General features: G+C 54.4%; 1 long non-coding RNA gene across 1 annotated transcript in view; it reads left to right on the forward strand.

Annotated features, from left to right (window-relative positions):
* Positions 1 to 720: 720 nt before the first annotated feature.
* Positions 721 to 2,441, forward strand: part of LOC114007870 (uncharacterized) — a 20,343-nt gene continuing 18,622 nt past the window's right edge. Inside the window, exon 1 of the long non-coding RNA XR_003549453.1 lies at positions 721 to 1,011. This is a non-coding gene — a long non-coding RNA (uncharacterized LOC114007870). The remainder of the gene's footprint in view (positions 1,012 to 2,441) is intronic.

Here is a 2,441-nt window from a genome sequence, read left to right on the forward strand (position 1 = left end):
GCGTGGAGAGAAGTAATTAGTTTGATGAATCTTCTTTTTAAGTCGTTCTCTACATGGGGCTTTCACGGCGTTACAGGCTCAGCGATGCATTCCCTGAGTTTTATGAATCCTTAAACATGGGCCATTTTTCAAAAGAGAGAGATGAAAGTAATCATCTGTCAGCACAAGCCCCAGGTGTCTCCAGGCTGGGACAAGGACACTCGATGAGGGTCCCCGGCCACAGAGAGCTTCGGAGAATCAAGACGGGGCTTAAGTCTTTGTGGTCCCCACCTTGCAGCCAGCGGGGATGTGCTGGGCACCGTGCCCCACTCAGTATCCATCCACGCTCTCCGCTAGCTTCCTCTTCATGGCTGCCTGGTGGTTCTTGGAATGGGCAGCTGGGGGTTTAAGTCCAGCACAGGCCCGTCCTGCACAAGCCCACGGCCTGATCAGAGGTATGGCTCGTCCCCTGCCTTTCTACCAGGGAGACCGTGCCAGTAGCTCCCCCTCAACAGGCTGGGTGATAACGCCTGGCCACCCTACCTGTGGTAGATTGCAAAATTGGCCCCCAGTTCTTTCCTGGTCTTCGGTTGTGCCCTCCCATGCTGACCTTGGGCTTGGTCATTGACTCTTTTTGGTGAGTTTTGGCCTGGGCTAGCCCTGCTGGAGGATGAGAGCCATGGTTTGGTGAGCCGTTTGCTCCAGCCAACAGCCAGCCGATCTCCAGAGCAGAGTGTCCTGGCTAACCACGGGCTGTGGGCCAGGAATGGGCAGGCAGTCCACGACAGAAGCGTGAGTGACCGAGTGTCCACAGTGGGCAATAATCCTGCCGGGCACCTCTGGGACCTCACATCTCAGAGTTACTCTCACCCCTGGACGGAGCTACTGGGGCAGTCAGCTCTCCACCAGCCTAACCCCTTGATGCAGATTCTGGAGGCCACAGAATGCCCTGAGGCCCAGAGTCGCGTAGGCTGGCATGGGACTGGTGCTCGAAGCAGGATCATCCTGCCTTGTCCCTGGTTCTGCAGGCAGGTATGGATGACCCTGGGGTGTGGCAGTTTAGTCACCCTTCAAACTACTACCTGTGGAGTTGGGTAGAGAGATATCGCCATGGGAAGTGTGTGCTTGCCGGAGAGACAGACAGAGACAGAGAGACAAAAGGCAAGAAATCAACCCCTGGGGGGTGGGGAGGCTGGCCATGCCATAGTCCTTTCTCCATTCTCCTTTTAAGATCTTCAGCATGCACGTACATGTGCCCAGTGTGATTTTTAAGCTGCTGGGTCCGGGACTCGAACTGTGGTTGGCCATGTAGGAATATAATGACATAACCATTACTCCATCTGCTGGTCCCAGAGGGAGGTGATATTAATGGCAATGGAAACAGCCTGCAGATGGTGTAAAGGTTAAGGCGGCTGGATCTCACATTACTGACTAAGTGGTCCGGATCCTGAACCCTGGCTTCAGAAGCATGTCGAATGTGTGTGTGTGCATGCCCAAGATCCCGAGGAGAGAATGATGGAAAGAGATTGTGGTGAGGCCATCCCCCCGGGGGTAGACTTCTTGCTTTCTGTATCTGTCTCTCAGGTGAGCGCACCTGTCTCATAGCAGAAATCTCTCTAAAAAAATTTTGTTTAAGGACCAGCAGTTGGCCTAATGGCTATGTCGCTGGACTCCCACGTACTTGATAGCAATTCAAGTCCCGGACCCGGTGGCTTAAACTCACGCCGGACCCAAGATCCTGAGAGGAGAATGGAGGAGAAGGGATTGCGGCGTGACCATCCCCCCTGGGGGGTGATTTCTCGCTTTCTGTCTCTCTGTCTCTCTGTCTCTCTGAGGAGCGCACGCACCCTATAGCAAAAACCTCTCCAAAAAAGACACAAAGAGATAGCACCTTTACAGAGTCTTGACATCACCATCCACCACCCCCAGCTTCAGCCAGCCCCAGATCATGGGCACACGGTTACCTGGAGTGTCGGGGGGCGGGGAGTGTCTCCAAATGCAAACCGGGCACTTTCTCACATGGGTCAACTTGGCACAGGGTTGTCTTGCTGTGTGCCACCCTCAGGCCCCCTCATAATACTGTTTTCTGCTGGCTACTGGGATCCAACCAGCCAGATGGAGTCTTAAAGGGCCGCCTGGAGATGTGACCTCTTTTTTTCTGGGGGGGAGGAGTCCAGCAACATAGCCATTCTGGCAACTGCTGGTCCCAAGGAAAGGTTTTTTTTTTCTTTTTTTTTTCAGAGGTTTTTGCTATAGGGCGCGTGCACTCGCCAGAAAGACAGGGAGACAGAGAGACAGAAAGCAAGACATCACCCCCCAGGGGGGATGGCCACGGCGCAATCCCTTCTCCTCCATTCTTCTCTCGGGATCCTGGGCACGCACGCACACACGCCCAGCGTGAGTTTAAGCCACCGGGTCCGGGACTCGAACTGTGGTCGACTACATGGGAGTCCAGCGACATA

Source organism: Tupaia chinensis, unplaced genomic scaffold, assembly GCF_000334495.1.
Source record: "Tupaia chinensis unplaced genomic scaffold, TupChi_1.0 Scaffold000248_2, whole genome shotgun sequence".
In the NCBI taxonomy this organism is placed as follows: Eukaryota; Metazoa; Chordata; class Mammalia; order Scandentia; family Tupaiidae; genus Tupaia; species Tupaia belangeri.